This window comes from Pelmatolapia mariae, linkage group LG3_W (genome assembly GCF_036321145.2).
Source record: "Pelmatolapia mariae isolate MD_Pm_ZW linkage group LG3_W, Pm_UMD_F_2, whole genome shotgun sequence".
NCBI lineage: Eukaryota > Metazoa > Chordata > Actinopteri > Cichliformes > Cichlidae > Pelmatolapia > Pelmatolapia mariae.
Window position 1 is genome coordinate 9,468,292 of NC_086229.1, and position 19,247 is coordinate 9,487,538.

General features: G+C 44.2%; 1 protein-coding gene and 1 long non-coding RNA gene across 2 annotated transcripts in view; both read left to right on the plus strand.

The window, feature by feature from the left end:
* LOC134620409 (NACHT, LRR and PYD domains-containing protein 12-like) overlaps window positions 1-19,247 on the plus strand; it is a 365,684-nt gene that overhangs the window by 316,883 nt on the left and 29,554 nt on the right. The gene's annotated exons all lie outside the window — the stretch shown is intronic.
* Window positions 15,880-17,470, plus strand: LOC134615840 (uncharacterized). The gene is made up of 3 exons (XR_010091362.1): window positions 15,880-16,099; window positions 16,855-17,151; window positions 17,262-17,470. It is a non-coding gene; the product is annotated as an uncharacterized LOC134615840 (long non-coding RNA).

Consider the following 19,247-nt stretch of genomic DNA (forward strand, 5'->3'; position numbering starts at 1 on the left):
AGATCCAAAACAGACTTTGTATTAAACCTTCATGCAGCGCTTTTCTACTTATTATTTATTAATTCGTTTAATTCATTTTGCACTCCTATCAGATAGAATGTAATTTTTACCTTTATTGTTTCTGACTACATTTTACTCTTCTCTGTTTTTATCATAAGATAAGATAAGATAAGATAAGATAAGATAAGATAAGATAAGATAGAACTTTATTAATCCCTCGGGTGGGTTCCTCTGGGAAATTCGGTTTCCAAAAAAAGCACAACACCGACAGAAGTTACAGAGCGTGAGGAGAATATTATATATACATATATATACACATATAAATACAGAGACATATATAGATAAAGAATAAAGAATACGAAGGGGATAAATAGAATAAATAAGAATAAAATTTTTTTAAATACAAGTGAAATACACATTTCAAGTGTTTAAAGTGTATTGCACTGTTGACTATTTAACAAAGTATTGCACAAAAAGTATTGCACAGAAGTTATTGCACAGTGAAGTGAAGAGGCACTACAGCTTAGTTGTTCCCCCCTCCTTTGTCCTCCTGTTTCTCCTCCCTCTCCCCTCCAGAGAGGAGTTAAACAGTCTGATGGTGTGTGGGACAAAGGAGTTTTTAAGTCTGTTTGTTCTTATCTTGGGGAGAAGCAACCTGTCACTGAACAGACTCCTCTGGTTGTTTATGGCCGTGTGCAGAGGATGCCCAGCATTGTCCATAATGTCCATCAGTTTCTTTAGTGTCCTTTTCTCTGCCACTATCACCAGAGTGTCCAGCTTCATGCCGACCACAGAGCCTGCCTTCCTGATCAGTTTCTCCAGCCTGGATGAGTCCTTCTTTGCTGTGCTGCTCCCCCAGCACACTACAGCATAGAACAGTACTCCAGCAACCACTGACTGGTAAAACATCCTCAGGAGCTTCCTGCAGATGTTAAAAGACCTCAGCCTCCTGAGGAAGTACAGTCGGCTTTGGGCTTTTTTATACAGGTGCTCTGTGTTGCATGACCAGTCCAGTTTATTGTCCACCCACAGCCCGAGGTACTTGTATGTGGTGACCACCTCCACCTCCTCTCCCTCTATCTGAACTGGTAGTGGACCTTCTCTGGACCTCCCGAAGTCCACAACCAGTTCCTTAGTCTTTGAGGTGTTGAGTTGCAGGTGGTTTGTGTTACTCCAAGTGACAAAGTTCCTCACCAGACTTCTGTACTCCTTTTCCTGATCATCCAAGATACACCCCATGATGGCTGTGTCATCTGCAAACTTCTGAATGTGGCATAATTCAGAGTTGTAGCAGAAGTCAGAGGTGTACAGGGTGAAGAGAAGAGGGGACAGCACAGTTCCCTGTGGTGCTCCTGTGCTGCTGACCACAGTGTCAGACGTGATGTTCTTCAGCCTGACGTACTGTGGTCTGTCAGTGAGGTAGTCGGAGATCCAAGCCACCAGGCAGGGGTCCACCTCCATCCTGTTCAGTTTTTCCTGAAGCAGACAGGGCCGGATGGTATTAAAGGCACTGGAAAAGTCAAGAAACAGGATCCTGACCGTGCCTTTTCCCCCATCCAGGTGTGAGTGAGCTCTATGCAGGGGGTACAGTCCCAGTCATTGTCCCTGGTGTAAGTGAAAATCTATAATTTCATCTTACTGACTTTGCTTACAGTAACCCTGAACTGAGCAAGAGTTGCTTTTCTTTTCTCCTTGTTTTTTCACATCACCTCACAACCTGAATGTTGACAAGTTGGAACTTGTACTGAACTGAGGACAGACTGAAGATAAGAACCTGACGCCAAAGCTGCATTCTGATCTCTGATATGATCTGGACTGCATGAATGAGGAAGTGAGTGACAATCAACTGGTTCAGGGTCAGCAGGAGGGGAAGATTCAGAGGGAAACTCAGATGAGTGATGTGAGTGAAGTTGCCCCCCCCCCCCACCTTCTTCAAATCCAACTAAAGAATAGAATAGAATAGCCTTTATTGTCATTGTACAGGGTACAACGAAATTGGAGTGGTATCAAAGTGGTATCAAAAGTTTGTGCTATGTTTCTGCTGGTTTGTGCTGGTTTGTGCTGCAAAAATTTTTGTTTGTGCTACTATCATTTTAAAGATATTAATAAAAGTTTCTAGAGGTCATCAGAGGTCAACCAGCCCCATCTGTTCATCTGGACATTTTCAGTTGGAGAAACGTTTCGTCACTCATCCAAGTGACTTCTTCAGTCTCAGCTGACTCCAGGTTTCCCCAACCTTATAAACAGTACATTTGCATAGTTAAGGAAACTAGCACCACTGAATGAACAATGTGCTGGCGGGTTAGTTCCATGATTGTTAGTATGCAAATTCTTATGACCATTGATCATTGATAGCTAATCAAAGCCTACTGATCAATGGCCACGAGTACCATTCACAGAAAGTGGGGAATGGCTACAATCACAGCATTATAGGATGGCGAAAGATTTACTCTTGGGCCCCCCTTCTCGATTCAGAGATGGTCAGCATCCTGACAGCCCGATGGACAAAGCTGTCTCTTAGTCTGTTTGTTCTGGCCCGGAGGCTCTTCAGTATCCTTCCTGATGGCAGCAAACTGAAGAAGCTGCTGAAGGGATTAGTGGAGTCACCTGTAATGGAGAGGACCTTCCAGATGAAGCAGGTGCAGCTGCTCTCACTACCCGTTGTCATTTTTTCCTGCAGAACCCAGTGCAGGAGTCATACCACACAGTGATGCAGCTGGTGAGGATACTCTCAACCGTGCCTCTGTAGAAGGTGCTCATAATGGGGGTTGAATCTCTTGTGCTTCTCAATTTGCAGAGGAAGTAGAGTCACTGTTGGTCTTCTCCACATTCAGGGACAGGTTGTTGTTGTTGCTGTACCACTCCCCCAGATGGTTAACTTCACCCCTGTATTAGATCTCGTCGTGGGTCAGCAGAGTGAAGAGAAGGGGGCTCAACACACATCCTTGGGGAGCCCCCGTATTCAGTGTTCTTGGGCTGGAGGTGTTGCTGTCGACCCGTACTGTCTGCTGTCTTCCTGTCAAGAAATGTAGCAGCCAGTTATACAGCAAGGTGCTGATCCCCAGCAGATCCAGTTTGTGAATGAGTTGCTGGGGAATGATGATGCTGAAGGCTGAACTGAAGTCTATGAACAGCACTCTGACATATGAGTCTCTAGTGTTCAGATGTGTGAGGGCTGAGTAAGGGGCAGTTGAAATTCCATCATCGGTTGAGCGTTTTGACCGGTATGCGAACTCAAATGGATCCAGGTTGGGGGAAAGCGATAATTTGATTTGATGCATGACTAACCGTCCAAAGCACTTCATAATGATGGAGGTGAGTTTGACAGGACGGTAGTCCTTAAAGCAGGAGGTAGATGACTTATTGGGTACAGTAATGATGGTGGAGGCTTTGAGGCTTGTGGGAACGGCGGTACTGATTTTGGCAAGGGATCTCCACACACTGTCTGGGGATTGTGTCACCATAGTCTTCAGAGTGGGCTTGTAGTCTGTGATGGTTTGTATTCCTTGCCACTGCCTCCAAGTATCTCTGCTGTTGCTGAAGCTTTGCTGTAGCTGATGCCACGTGACAGGTTTGCCCTTGCTGTTCTTTGGCTCACCTAATTCCCGGCTCTGAAGGCTTGCATTTTTCAACGTTAGGAGCATTTAAACCTGACCAGTGAGCCATGGTTTCTGATCGGCCCGGACAGTGATAGTCCTGGTCTCTGTGACACCATCGATGCATTTTGGGATGTAGGCAATAACAGTTTCTCTATATTCCTGAAAGTCTGTGGTGTTGTCGTGTGTGGCAGCCTGTTGTGGAAAAGCAGTCTTGCAGTGCCACTGAGGACCCTTCTGGCCACACCTGTACCTGCTTACGAACTGGTTTGGTGACAACTGACCAGGGGCCTGGGGGAACCCATGGCACACCTAGGTTTCTGCCTGTAGTACTGACCCTTATGCAAACTAGGTGGAATTAAGACACAGTTCCAAAAGCAAACACAACTGATCAGTGCTGAGAGTGGTCCTGTTGCTGAGGTTGGGGTGATCCTGTAATCTCTTATGAACTACCTCCAACGCTTCTATGACAGGGATGCAAGTGAAGACAGATGTAACATCTCTCTCTCACTGTACATGTACTGTTTATAAAATTAGGGAAACATAACCTGCACAAACAAAATAATTTGCAGGACAAATGTTTGACATCAAATTTGTTGGATTTGAAGAAGGTAGGGGTGCCAACTTCACTCACATGTGTTTATAAGGTTGGGGAAACCTGCAGTCAGCTGAGACTGAAGAAGTCACTTTAATGAGTGACGAATCATTTCTCCATCTGAAAATGTCCAGATGAACAGAATCAACCTTTTGGGATTTACTTACCTGGATGATTGAGCACGCATCAAGACTTTATTTTATTATAATTTTTAAAATGATAGCGGCACAAACAAAAATTTTTGCAACACAAACCAGCACAAAGGTAGCACAAACGTTTGACATCAATTTTGTTTAATTTGGGTAATGTGGGGGGGCTGGTTGACCTTTTGACCTTTACATTTTTATTAATATCTTTAAAACAGAAGCAGCACAAACAACAATTTTAGCAGCACGAAGCAGCACAAACAACAATTTTAGCAGCACAAACCAGCACAAACGTAGCACAGTTGATTGACACCCGTTTTGTTTGATTTAATTAATATGGGGGGGCTGGTTGACCTCTGATGACCTCTCAAAATTTTTATTAATATCTTTAAAATGATAGTAGCACAAACGAAAATTTTTGCAGCACAAACCAGCACAAACGTAGCACAAACTTTTGATACCACTTTTGTTGGATTTGAAGAAGGTGGGGGGGGCAACTTCACTCACATCTCTCTCTGTTGTGTTTGGAGTTCCACTTTAACATTAGCCTTTTGAGCACTGTGTGAGCCGTCATTGTCTATATCTGCATTCATAGCCATTTCGCATTGTTCACGTGCATCTTTTTGACAGGCAAGTGGATCTACTTTTAATTTGAATCCTTCAAGGCAAATATCTGAGTGTTTTTGTACATACTCTGCTGTGCGTTGTTTTGGACTGGCGGATGGTCCCACCAATGGATAGCGCAGTTCACTTTTTGAGAGTCCCTCCTCCTCTTCTTCATGAACTGGAACCTCTGCTTCTGCAACTGCAACAGCCTTTTGATAACTCAAAACATGTAAATTAGCCTCAAGTTCAGTTTTTGTTTCATTATAGCTGCTTCTCTTTCTGAATACCCCAGCTGTGCACGTGCAATCTCTGCTTTTGCTCGTGCTTTAAGTGCTGCAGAACTTCTGGATGAACACTTGGATGTACGCGAGCGTCTAGACTCCGCCTGTGTGTCTGCGTTGCTTGCATTATCCTTGTTCTCCATATCATCTGCGTTGTGCACTTGTTCTGTACTGTTTATATTATTACTTATTATTAAGTTTGGGGAAACCTGCAGTCAGCTGAGACTGAAGAAGTCACTTGGATGAGTGACGAAATGTTTCTCCCATCAAACGCAACGTCCAGATGAACAGATTCAACATTTGGAGATACACTTGTTCTGTTTCTCTTTTGTCTGGTGTTTCTTCCTCTTCTGGAAGATCCAGTTGATATTGCTTTCCTGACCGTAGGCTCATAACTGATGTGCTGAAAATAGCTCCTCGTGGTTGTGCCCGCTGCTCTAATGTCTTTTTACTGTGCTGTCCTCGCCCTGAGTTTCTTAGTTTCACCAGCTAGACAGCGAGATAACGATGCTCCAATAACCAGACTTATTTTCCTTTTTGCGCTGAATTATTGAAGAATGGCCTCTGACCATTGCCTTCTCTTTGACCATCGTAAAACTGAAAGTACAAAATACTGTATTAGCTGACTAACATTGTAAACTAGCTTGTTACACTCTGCAAGCTAACAAGATGAAACTTTCAAATGTACAAATTATCGTACCATTTTTACAAAAAACAAAAGATAATAATTATTTTATCGTCACTCCTACTTACAGACATATCTTGTCCAAAGCAATAACATTTTAAGGTCCGTATCAGCTTAGAACAGTAACATTTCGGCATCACTTTCCACCATCTTTTATTTCTTCTTCACGTTCTCATTTTTTCCCTTCCCAAAGTAACCAAACCCATATTACAAAGCAGCCACTAGAGGGAACTGTAGGGCAGTTTACAACCGTAATATTCACTTCAAGTTATAAAAGGCAGAACAATAACTGAAGGCTCTCCCTCCCGTTCTACTTTTAAATACTCTAGGAACAACAAGTAGTCTGCAGTGCAAGAGCGAAGTGCTCTAAATAGGGTGATATGGTACTATAAGGTTATTAAGATAAGATGGGGCCTGATTATTTAAGAGCAGGATTTTGAATTCAATTCTGGATTTAACAGGAAGCCAATGAAGGGAAGCCAAAACAGGAGAAATCTGCTCTCTCTTTCTAGTTCCTGTCAGGACTCTTGCTGCAGCATTTTGGATTAGCTGAAGGCTTTTCAGTGAGTTTTTTGGACATCCTGATAATAGTGAATTACAGTCGTCCAGCCTGGAAGTAATAAATGCATGAACTAGTTTTTCAGCATCACTCTGAGACAGGATATTTCTAACTTTAGAGATGTTGTGCAAGTGGAAGAAAGCAGTCTTACATGTTTGTTTAATATGTGCGTTGAAGGACATGTCCTGGTCAAAAATGACTCCAAGGTTCCTCACAGTGTTACTGGAGGCAAAGGTAATGCCATCCAGAGTAAGAATCTGGTTACACTAACCTCAGTGTTATGTGAATTAAGAAGCAGAAAGTTAGCGGCAATCAAGGTCGTTATGTCTTTAAGACATTCCTGCAGTTTAACTAATTGGTGTGTGTTACCTGGCTTCATGGACAGATAGAGCTGCGTGTCATCTGCATAGCAGTGAAAATTTATTCTATGTCTTCTAATGATGCTGCCTAGGGGAAGCATGTATAATGTAAACAGAATTGGTCCTAGCACCGAACCCTGTGGAGCACCATATTTGACCTTAGTGTGTGAAGAGGACTCTCCATTTACACGTACAAATTGGAGTCTATTAGACAGATATGATACAAACCACTGCAGCGCAGTACCTAGAGCATGTTCTAATCGCTCTAATAGGATATTATGGTCTACAGTATCAAACACTGCATTAAGGTCCAGCAGGACAAGCACAGAGTCTAGTCCACTGTCAGAAGCCATAAGAAGATCATTTGTAACATCATTTGAGAGTTGTTTGCTGCAGCGCTTGGGGGTCCCTTCAGACCCCAGTGTTTGCCATCGTAACATACGAATGTGGCAAAATACCCCATCGTGGCTACTAAGGGGTCGGCAAATGCCCCCAAGGTGATGAGACGGGGGTAACGAAATACCCCGATGCGAATAATGCAGGGTAGCGAAATGCCCCACTACGACATTGGTAAAGATAGCGATATACGAGTTACTAAGCATGTCAGGGTTGCAGACAAATTGCCAGCCAGAAAGACAGACACAGCGCACACCACCAACAAGGAAATGTCCCACACCAGGCCAAGGGTGCCGAGGAGGGATAGAGGCGTAGCAGCATCAATGGCATCAACATCTGTGGCAGGCCACAAACCGCATGGGGAAACCGCGGCTCCTTCAGCGGAAGAAGGAGTGCACTGCTGCTGCTGCTCCTCCTGCTACTCTATCACCACCCGCTACATTTCATTATCAAGGCCTAGCCAGCAAAGATGCAGAGGACAACACGGTCGCCAGTGGTCACGTACGTAACAGACAGGCCCGAACGCGAAACCTTCTCCAGAAGGTTTCGCTCAAGTAGACTAGTACACTACTTTCCAGGGCACACTGTGGAACACTTTATTATATATTAGGTCCTGTCTTGTTATATCCTGTATGTTACCTAAATGTTGTGCATCTGCACTTTATTGTTGTCTATGTCTATGCATGGGACAGTGTGAAACGTAATTTCAATTCCTTTGTATGGCAAGTACATCTGAAGAAATTGACAAATAAAACTGACTTTGACTTTGACTTTGAAAGACAGAAGAAGAAGAAAAAGAACAAGAAGAAGTAGGAGCACATCTAACTGATGAGGTTGAACATGATGAGGCAATTAGCGTTGTTTGGGCCGAGGTGCAAGCATCCGGCTTTGAAATCTCATCGCAACATTACCAGGGTGACGACTCGGAAGATGACTCGGAAAAAGAGTCACCAGATGACAACGAGCACTCTGAGGGGGAGCTTCGCAGCAAGGATGCTGAAGGGGGCGCTGAGGGGTGCACTTAGGATGGGGTTGATGATGGTCGCGATGATAATTACGGTGAAGAAGCCGACGTAGATTACAACAAAGCTGTAGGGGATTGTCACGAAGGTGACGGTGGTGACGGTGATGACGATTACCACAAAGATGGTAGGCCATTAAGGAGGAGGCCTCGTCTCGCGCCGCCGCCACGGCCTCTTCAGTGGGGCCTCGTCCTCGCGGATTGATGCCCTCTTTTTCTTCGTCTTCTTCTTCTTCATAGTCTTCGTCTTCTTTGTAGTCTTCGTCTTCTTTGAGTTTCCTCTCCTCCTCCTCGTCGCTCATGCACCTGATGCCTTCTTCGTCATAATCATTGGCTCCATCTGTGCCACGCGTTACTCTGACATCATCGTGCCCGCAATCTTGGCACGGCCACGATCGTCAATGCCACCTTCGCCTTTCGAGCCATCTGCCTGGCAACCTTGCAACTGCATTTCTGGACCGTGCCCAAGTGCAGCCAACTCACGGTCTGGGAACCCATGGTCCGGCAGCTCGTTGTTTTTTGTATTGTTTGTACATGCTTCAGAGTTTGTACGTGCTTTTGAATTTGTGCGTGCTTTGGAGTTTGTGCGTGTTTTGGAAATTTGACATGCTTTGTCTCTAGGGGCCCCGATATATATTTATATGTAAACAAATATAAATAAAATGAATACACATATGCGGAGTTCAAACCCTGTGCAGACTCAGGGACTGAACTCTCTTTCAGTAGTCAACACCAAAGCTTTATAGGGGAAAAGAATAGTACAGCCCCCTCCTCTTCAGACAGAATACAGACACGTCACTCTAAACCACAAATGTTCTGATAACTTTTGACACAGTTTAAAAATAACATTGTCTTCGGCTTGAAGCCAGGTGCTTCCCCCAGCTCGCCTTCACTGTCGCTTGTCTCCGGGACATCTGGTGTACTTCCTGGAACAGACTGACACGTACGCACCCAAACCTTGCAACCTTATCCAAAACACATCTCAACCTTTTACCCACTAAAATGAGTCTACTACTGTGTGTGTGTATGTGTCGTGACCTCTCCTGCACCCCGGCTCACCTCACACCTTCAGTCATCTTGAGACATGAGGCCCGCACGTACACAGCTGAAACTATATGTGTCTGTATGTCTAATCTCAACTTAGGCCACCAGGCTAAGCCATCCTGTGTGTACTGATCTTGACTTATATGTAAAATGTATAAAACAAATGTTTCCATGTAATACAACCCCTTAAAGCTTAATCAAAGCTTAATCAAAGATATAGATGCATAATAAAACAGCCTGCTCAGAACACTTGCACTCAGACTCTGCTTTCGGTTTCACTTTTGCAAAGCATACTCTGCACAAGCCTGTGTTTCCTGTGTAATATTTAAAGAAATTACTTTACTGCTGAATTGTATATAACCATCATCTTTATCATTGCATTAATTATCATTTCATCAGAGCATTTATTGAAGCTGCTGACAGTATGTTAGAATTTGTATTATAGGGGTTATCATAATCAAATATTAACATGTTTATTACAGGTGCAGTTATAACTACTTTAAAATGATTGAGTTAAATATATGTATCATAACTCATAGGCTGAGTATATTGGTACAGTAAAATAGTAGCTGAGCAAAGGCCTGAATGTATTCAGCTTCTTGTGGTATTCGAGTTTGCTTAGTTACAGGTGACCGAAGGATGTCCAGTCCATGGTGACCTCAAAGGCCTTAGGTCATCACCATATTCTTAAGAGTATGCCACAAGGAGGAACTTCTGTGTTTGCATTCAATTCTTAAAATACATGAATGTTCTGTACATGCAAATTATGTGCTTGTAAACGCAAGAAGGGGCGTCACAATACCCTGATGTTATAAAAGCAATCTAGAGTGTATTTTGGGTAGAGATGTACAACTGTTTTGCAGTTTGCACCTCTCCACGCTGCGTGCATTAAAATCAATTGTTTGAACGACCTCTTCTGGACTATCATTGTTTTACTCTCATCCTCAATTTCGAACCCGTAACACCTGTCAAGACCTTTTAGGCCCAGAGTTAGACCTTTTCTTCTATAAAGTAATGTGGCCAGCAAATACGTATTCAGATTATAAGTTTAAATCTCAATACCATGTTTCTTTGACATTAGCACTTCCGTTTGTGCATAATTTTATATTGATAATAAATTAATTAAAGCAACAAAACAACCTGAAGAGCCGAAAGAGCCGGGTCTCTTTAGTGGGCCGACAGTGAAAGTGCCAGTTCTCTAAAAAAAGAGTCCGAATTCCCATCACTACATTCCACAGCGCATCACGTATCTCTGTAGCTTCAGTCCAGCTCATTATTACATGATTACATGAGAAAAGAAATCTGCCACCACAAGCCAAAACTTCAAACGTGAACGCAATTTTTTTCTCACTTTTAACTGAAGTCTTTCATTGAACTACCACATAAAACACATAAATAGACACTTAGCCCTGTACAGTCATACCAGCACTGTTGTGGAATGGCGTAGCTTTGAGCCACGTGGTGTCGGTAATAGTAGTAGTGATTGCTATATCACCTGTTCGCAGCCTGAGGGAATTTTTCTGAATTAGTGGGTGATGCTGACCGACTTTTGCTGACCGCTCAAGCCTGGAATGTTTTGATCACTGTTTTTTCAATGGATTTTTAAAGATTTAAACTGGAACTTTGAGTAACCTTTTAAACAGCGGGCCGTTTATTCCGGCCGGCTGTTTAACATTATTCCCCTATTCAGCTGCTTGGTGACTCGAAGGTTTGACAGTCGCAACATTTTCCTGCAACTAGGAAAAAAAGCAGAAAACAACTTAAGGAAGGCTTTAGGAAGTAATAAAAACAAAACATCACAAAGATGGGGGGGGGGGGGGGGGGGCGCTGTAACCATGAACACTTGTGGTCTATATGTCAAATTTGTTAGTTCCCCCTGAATACAGTTTCACACTTCCTGTGTCCTCATCTTTGTATCTTTGTGCTATCTTCAGTTCCTCTTCTGCAGTTTTGAGATTCACTCAGTTATTCTTCTGTGTACAGTAGTAATGGAAATTCTTTTTAGAGAACCAGCTCTTTTGGCTCCTAACCTGCTCTTCAGGTTGTTTTGTTTCTTTAATTAATTTATTATCAACAACAACATAAAATTATGCACAAAATAAATTACTGTATGCAATGGAAAGGAAAATTTCTTTTATATTACTGTATGTTTATTATATAAATGTGCTCTTATTTATTTACTCCAAATAAAATTTAAAAATGATAAAATACAAAAACCAACTATTTACAGTTCTACTTTTAACTATTTTAATTTTCAGCTTTTTCCCTTCTAAACTAATTTAAAGTGAAACAACACAAAACCCTGCAAACCACATACCAAAAATTATAAATTAATATGCAAAACAAAAAGAAGATGCACGTTCTCTGTGATATAGGCCTGGCATAATTTTTTGGGAGTGTTGTCCTGCTTGGAATTGCATACATAGTGTTAGGATGCCTGGGTCGTTGACCCAGGGCTTTTGAGTTTATTATATTATTTATAATTTCTAGTCTTTGATTTCTTTCTTAGAGTTCCGTCTTATGGTTTATGTCTCTGTGTTCTATAGTTGCCGTCTCCCCTGTCGGCTGTATCCCCTTGTTAAGTTCGCATCTCTGTGTTATGTTTCCTGTTTTATTTTGAAGGTCCATGTCTGATGTTAATGTATCTGGTTTTGCTTCCCCTGTTTCGTTAGGCCTGATTTGCCCCAGCTGTGTTTCCCTCCTGTTGCCCATTCCCTGATTGCTCCCTCTATGTATTTAAGCCCTGTGTTTCAGTTTTGTCATTGTCGCGATCTACCGCTTATTATGCTGTGTGTTTTGTCTGCTTTCCTGAGTTTATGTTTGAAGTCTTAGTTCTGGTACCTTTTAGTTCATCATTAAAGCTGTTTGAGTTTACGTTTGTCTCTGGAGTCTGCACTTTGGGTCCTTTTCCTGCCTGCACACAGCCGCCACATAACAGAAGATCGCGACCATACTATGGACCCAGCAGACTCCCTTTGGTATCGGCGACCCGCAGTTTCTGCCTTCCTCAAGGAGAGCGTGAGGCAGGAGGCTAAGCATGCCCAGGAGCTCCAGTCACCCTTCTATGGGTCTCGTTTGGCTTTCGGAGGGCCCCGCAGCCTCCAGACTGCCATGGCTACGGCCGAGCCGGCGCCTATGCCTCGGGCGATCAGATTGAGCACGTGCTCATTCTCTCCAGTCGTTACACCTCCACCTCCACCCCTGGATTACCAGTCCGACAAGAAGGTTAAGCGGCGGAGGAAGAGGGATTACGTGACGCCGGACGTTAGACTCACTCCACTGCAGTCCTTCGCTCTGTTTTTGGGTCTGCCACGTTCTGAGCTTCACAAACTCTCTGCTTCCTCGTCGCAGCCCGGTCTTTTGGAGGATTCGCAGCCCAGTTTGCCACCTCCCACTTCCCGGAGAAAGCGACGCTCACGCAGTCGCCACTCTGTCTCTGCTGAGCCACTCCCCGTGGTGAGTTATAATGACTGTTTTCATTCTGCTCCCTCTGAGCTGGAAAAAGACAATCATATGAACACTGCTAAAACTGAGACTGTTAAGACTATTACACATGGTGGTGGTAGGAAGCTAAAAAACATTTTAGAGGATTCTGTGTTTTCTGACCCTGCTCCTTCGCCCAGTTGTGTTCCTGCTCCCAGGGCGGCTCGGGCCCAGCATTCCCCTGCACCTGTTTCAGTGCTTCAGGTGAGGGAGGCTGAGGTCCAGCTGGTCCCTGCTCCGGTGCCTGTCGCGGCACCCGTACCTTCTCCTCGGGTGGGAGAGGCCGGTATCCGGCAGGTACCTGCACCTGTTTCTGACCTCGCTGGAGGCTCAGGTGAGCCCGTCCAGCGGTTTTCTTCAGGTTCTGGAGGCTCAGGGGAACTAGCTCAGCTTACTGCTAATCCACCACCTAACCCACCATTACTACCATCGTTACAACAGTCAATAGAACTTAAACTACTATCCATAGCTCAAACATTAGCTCACCTATCGGCTCAGTCACCTGCTCAGTTCTCACCTCAGTCGTTTACTCAGCCGTTCGTTCCCGCTGGAGGGTCCGAGGGACCGTTCCAGCCGTCTGTTCCTGCTGGAGGGCCCGAGGAGCCCGTCCAGCCTCCTGCCTCGTCAGCTGGAGGGCCCGAGGAGCCCGTCCAGCCTCCTGCCTCGTCAGCTGGAGGGCCCGACGAGCCCGTCCAGCCTCCTGCCTCGTCAGCTGGAGGGCCCGACGAGCCCGTCCAGCCTCCTGCCTCGTCAGCTGGAGGGACCGAGGGGCCCGTCCAGCCTTCTGTTCCCGCTAGGGGTTCTGGAGAACCGCACCAGCCTTTGTTCGTCTCCGCTGGAGGGTCCGAGGGGCCCGTCCAGCCTTCTGTTCCCGCTGGGGGTTCTGGAGAACCGCACCAGCCTTCTGCCTCCGCTGGAGGGTCCGAGGGGCCCGTCCAGCCTTCTGTTCCCGCTGGGGGTTCTGGAGAACCGCACCAGCCTTCTGCCTCCGCTGGAGGGTCCGAGGGGCCCGTCCAGCCTTCTGTTCCCGCTGGGGGTTCTGGAGAACCGCACCAGCCTTCTGCCTCCGCTGGAGGGTCCGAGGGGCCCGTCCAGCCACAGCAACCTGCCTCTGCTGGAGGGTCCGAGGGGCCCGTCCAGCCTTCATCACCACCACCTGCGGCTCCCACGCCGTCGCCTGCAGTGCCACCATCTGTTTCGCCTGCCTCGCCTGGAGGGTCCGAGGGGCCCGTCCAGCCTTCGCCTGCCTCGTCTGGTCCAGCTTCAGCTACGGCTTCTGCGTCGCCTGGTCCAGCTCCGGCTTCAGCTTCGCCGTCGCCTGGTCCAGTTTCGGCTTCACCTGCTCGTCCTGTCGGTCCTGCTCGTCCTGTCGGTCCTGCTCGGCCTGCACGTCCTGTCCGGCCGCTTTCCAGGCCGATGGTTGGGCGTAATTGTCGTCGTGGACGGCCCCCTTCCAGGCCGATGATTAGGCATCCTCGTCATCGTGGCCGGCCTCCTGACCTGCTCCGTCGCCGCCGGTGCCTCCCGCCCGGCCGGCCTCCTGACCTGCTCCGTCGCCGCCGGTGCCTCCCGCCCGGCCGGCCTCCTGACCTGCTCCGTCGCCGCCGGTGCCTCCCGCCCGGCCGGCCTCCTGAACTTTTTTTCGGACTCTTGGGCCGTCGTCCTCCGGGGCGGCCCCCTGAACCGCCCGGATTTGGACTGTTATGCCGTCAACCTCCGGGCCGGCCCCCTGAACCTTTTCGAGACTGTTGCCTGGGCCTCTGCGCCTTTCATGGGCCCTTTTGTTTGTTTTCTTTTGGACTGTTCCTGGGCCTCGGTGCTGTTGTTGTGTTCTGTTTTGGACTTTGTTCCCTGTGTTTTCGTTTCCAGCTCCTTGTGTTTCGTTTCTTTCTCCGCTTATTATGCTGTGTGTTTTGTCTGCTTGCCTGAGTTTATGTTTGAAGTCTTAGTTCTGGTACCTTTTAGTTCATCATTAAAGCTGTTTGAGTTTACGTTTGTCTCTGGAGTCTGCACTTTGGGTCCTTTTCCTGCCTGCACACAGCCGCCACATAACACATAGGATTCAATGCATAAATGAACTTTCTGATTCCTTTAACATCCACAACTGAAAATAGTTGGAAATTAAGTGCAATCATTTTCGTCAGCTCTTTATTAATTGAGTTCTGTCTTGCTGGGGTCACAGACTAATGCAAAAACTGTTTCATAGAGCTCTGGGTTGGTTTAGGTGGTTGTGGTGATATACTGCATGATGCTGTAGAGGCAGCAGCAGCAGCAACAGTTGCAGTAGACACACTGGCATCTTCATTAAAATCACACTCAACTGACTGTGTTTTATCTTCCCATTGCACTGATGGGTGGACCCTGGGTGCAGGTTGTTTGTGAAGCCGGCTCTATATGATATCCTTTTCTTGCAGACTTTACACTCTTGCTTTGTATTGTCAATAAAATTGAAATGGTTTCAGATGTTGCTTCTTTTCTTGGTGTCGATGATTTTCATTACTATACCTTTCTAGTGTGATGATGTTGTCTCTTGTTGTTGCTCCTAGCTCACTCTCTCCATCGTGCTCTGTTCCTGTGCGACTGTGAGTGTAACTACCGCCCCTCCCCCCTCTGCTCGGCAAAGTTAAGGCTGTGTTTGTGCCCCTCCACCCTCTGCTCAGTGCAAACACAAGGCTCACCTGAGGAAAAAAAAGTGAGAGAGGGTGAGAGAAAAAAAGAAAGAAACACAGCTCCCAACAATGGTCCCGTCGTTCACGGCTCTAAGAGCTGTTTCATTTGTGACCGACACATCACCAGTGTACAGGAGGAGCACAGTTTCCTCTCAGAATATTTAGTTTAAGTTTGCAGCTCTCAGCAGAAGCCAACTTCAGCACCCAAGATGAAGACCTTCTTGACAAAATTTGCCATCAAAAAATACAGCACGTATGTCGCAATGATTGTGATTTTTGTTCACAAGTATGTGCTTGACGAGGATTTAAACTGTACTTGTGATGCTGAGGGATCCTGCAATTCATACATGTGTCTACCTTTTTTTATTTTATTTGCTTTACAACTCTGGACAGACGAGCTTTTGAAGAGAGTCTGGAAATACTCATGTCCTATATATCGAAGCCCTATTTGCTGCAAATTTTTGGTGTTTTTTTGCGCTCACTTTATGAAAGCAGTTTGCATTGGTCTGCTTTGGGTAGTGTCTGTGTTCATTGATGGAGACTGGTTTGTTTGCTGTTGGAATACATACAAAGAACATCCACAGTTAGGCTGCAAAGACAAAAAAAACATCACAGCTGAGGAGCAAGTCCTGATTGCTAAGCTGAAAAACAAATCCATGGTGAGTAAAGTTGTTATTCTTCATACATTATACAGTACCACTCTGTGCTGCTCTGTTGAGTCATTGTTGTCTTTTACACCTTTATTTAAGATTAACCTGAATATCTGAATATATAGTGAGGTTGTATTAAGTTTATTTCGCTTCAATTTTAGTTTTATGGGTGTGTTTTTTTTTTTTTTGTAAATTACAAGTATAAACTCATAGATGGTTAAAACAGAATTCAGAATAGAATTCAACTTTATTGTCATTACACATGTCAACAAGTACAAGGTAACGAAATGCAGTTACATCTATGGTTACAAGCACAGATAATTACAGAATCCAGTGACCAATACAAAGAAACTGGATGGTTTCACAGTTCTCTGATGTAATGTTTGGGATAACACAAGCAAATTTTGATATGTTTTACATGACCCTATACAGTACACCCAATGAGCTGTTTTCTGTTTGATTTTCATATACCTGTAGTCCAAATTCCCGGTCCACTCTTCTTTACAACATTGCTTCAGTTTCCTGAGGCTCACAAATATTTGTCCATGAACAGCTCTCTAGGGGCAATTCAGTCTGGTTGAGGTCTTGGAGTTTTGAGTTTTGGAGTTTGACTGGGCCAGAGCAGCATGTTGGTTCTTTTCTTTTTCAGTCAATCTCTTGGAAATTTGCTGCTGTGCTTGGAACATCTTTCCTGTTGTTTGACCCAATTTGGGCGGACCTCAGAATATGAGTTTAAAATATCATCTTTGTTGCTTCTCCTTCAGATTATTGGCTTGGGTATACTCTTGGCTGGCTTTTTGGTGGTTAGCCTTGTGTTGCCACTTGGATGGAAGAAATGCTGTGAGAAGAACGAGAAATACTCAAGTTGCTGTGACAGAAAACTGCTATATGACCAAATGATTTTGGAGGAGGAAGAAAATGTACTCACGGAGATGATAAGAAAAGCAGCAAAAGATAAGCTGACAGAAGAAATACAGAAAACACTCAACAGTGAACGTTGGGGGGAATCTTTTGATGTTGCTGATCATCTGATTGCAAGCAGAACTCCACCAGGACGCAGGGTAACATCATGTTGCTTTTTGTTGAGTCCAGTGATTTTAAAAAAAATATGTACACCACTTTAGTCCAGATGGGACTGAAGAACAATCGTCTGTTTTTTCTGTCTCTGTAGGAAGACATTTCTATGGAAATTCAGCAGCCAGAGGTAAATATATCATTATGTTGTTCACCTGTTCAGGTGTGATTTTAATTATTTTGTTTTGGACCTCCAAAAGTAGTTATACATTCTGTATTATTTAAGCTCGTGGGTTCAGGGTACTAATTAGATTTGCTCAGGAACAGAATTTCTTATCATCACTTTGTCTCTTCTGTGCTGACTTTGCTTTGTTTGTATTCTATTCAAACTTAATCTAAGTAATCTAAGTTGTGTGTGTGTGTTTTATACATAAACAGGGGGGCCCCCTAATGGATGAGCATGTTTGACAAAGATGCAGAACAACAATGTGAGGAAAGTATCGCCACTGCCATTCTTATCAGAATTCAAGTTTCATTTTCAGTTTATAACAAAAAAATATGTATCTACATCACAAGTGAAAGTATATTTTCACTTGTAATGTCTTAAAGATTATAGTAGAATTTTTATGTTATCCTTATAAATACCATGTTACGGTGATACATGTATGTTTCATATAATTCAAAGCTTTTCTTATGTCACATGAGTGTAGATTTTTAATGGTGCTTATTTTAACGTGTGAACATGTTATAAGAAGCATCTGCAGAAAGATTTTGAGTCATTACGCATCACTTTGTAGTTGACAACTTGCCTCTAGGCATCTTTGCAGCCTTTTGTTGCCTTGGGAACCCCTTAAGATATTTACCATCCTTTTATATTTGAATCAACTGTAGTCTTCACTCTTGCTGGTAGCCACATTATCACTCTGTTTAGACCCCAAAGTTTAACTTTTGACCTGCTCACTTCACACTGACGTTGGCTATTTTGCCAACGTCAGTGTGACGTCATTTTCTTGTTGTTGCTTTCTGGGTGACCATATCTTTAAGCTTATGTCACCCTTTTTAACTGAGTAATCCAAAATCAGTCAAATCCACAGTAATCTGTCATCCAAGGTCAAGTAAGAACAAATATTTGAGAATCTACTCTTGTTGGGTTCAGTTAGGATCGTAAGGAGACTGGCAGTGGTAACTCAACTTAAAGAATGAAAAGACCTCCACTCAGAATGAGACACTGACAACAACTTAAAGGAAAAAAAGTGATTTGAGTGTATTCAACATTTAAATGGTCCAAAACATAGACATGAACAAAACATTTAAATCATTTCAACATGTAATCTTCAACTATGTGCAATATATCACTTACAGTGTCCATAAATGTATTAGGTAGGCTAACCATTCAGTTCAGTGCACTTAGTATTCAGTGTTCTTAACACTGAATACTAACACACTGTCGAGTGTTAATTGTCTTTAGTCACTGGTTTGCTTTTTTTGTTTTTTTGAGTGTGTTAAGTGGAATCAGATCTGACCCGAAAAGGAAAAAGTAACAACATAAAGCATCCTGAGATCTCAGTAAAAAATGTTAATCCTTAAAAAAAATTGCAAATTGTTGTATCCTACCACCCTCGAAGGAAACGGGTTTTCTTCAGATTGAGAACGTCCTTTCTAGGCACCTCCAGTGGCATCCAGTCATTGATGGCACCGCTCGGTCCGTGCAGCAGATTTCTACCACATAAAAAACCCAAAGCAGCCCGCACACAACATGCAGAGCAATCACTTCACTTGTAAAATAAAATATGTGTTTCTCTAGTGCTAGCCCCTTTTTTTCCTTCACACATCACACATCTATACAGTTCTTATTGGCCAATAACAATTTATCAACGACAAAAATACATTTAACTGAAAATCATAACGGATGAAAAGTGTCTCCGTGGTGTGTTAGCTAAAACATCACATGTAAACGCATTAGCCCAGGGAGCACACGTCGGTACGCTAGCATACTTTCGACAGGCTAACATAACTACGGGAACTAAGGAATTGTTAGCAGCTTCTACGACAAACATCACATCTTTGACAAACATATCCTGGCTGGTTTTATATTCAGAAACTGGACTGTGAATCACAACTTCATCTGCAACTGTGAGACTCA